The sequence below is a fragment of the Chrysochloris asiatica genome, unplaced genomic scaffold (genome assembly GCF_000296735.1).
Source record: "Chrysochloris asiatica unplaced genomic scaffold, ChrAsi1.0 scaffold00069, whole genome shotgun sequence".
Taxonomy (NCBI): Eukaryota; Metazoa; Chordata; class Mammalia; order Afrosoricida; family Chrysochloridae; genus Chrysochloris; species Chrysochloris asiatica.
The window spans coordinates 6,493,677-6,494,253 of record NW_006408587.1 but is presented as its reverse complement, the minus strand read 5'-3'; positions in this window follow the sequence as shown (position 1 = coordinate 6,494,253).

Genomic DNA, 577 nt, shown 5'->3' with positions numbered 1-577 from the left:
CCCTCCAACATTTAAAAAAATCAGAGTTTATATTCATGAATAGAAATTATTTGTGGTTTATTTGAAATGAGAAGATCTGATCATGGGACTCCACACTCTTAAATGGCAAGAATTGGCTGGAGCTGATGCTAAGCTGTCCTTGGCTGCATCATGTGGTTTCCAGTTTTCTTCAGTTTCCAGAACTCCATGTTATTGCTCCAACTCTGCCTTCCTCATTTTTGCAACCTTTCTTGCACCTATGGAGTTTGCGACTTACGAAATAGAACTGGCATTGGAATCAATGAGACATAGATACAACTGTGGACTGCTACTGACTAGCTAGCTATGTGTTTAGTTACCTTAACCGAGCCTTAATTTTCTTATCTGAAAAATGGGACTCATAATTTACCCCTGGGAGTTCTTATGAAGAGTAGATGAAAATATGTATCTAAAGTTTCTGGCAGAGCACCTGGTACATTGTAGGCAATTGACACAGGCAGCTCCAATTTCCATTATTATTCTTTTTACTCCCCAGATCTGGGTTTCAAATGTCCCTCCTTCATGGGGTCTCCCTGAGATGTAAGAAGGGGAACTGTTG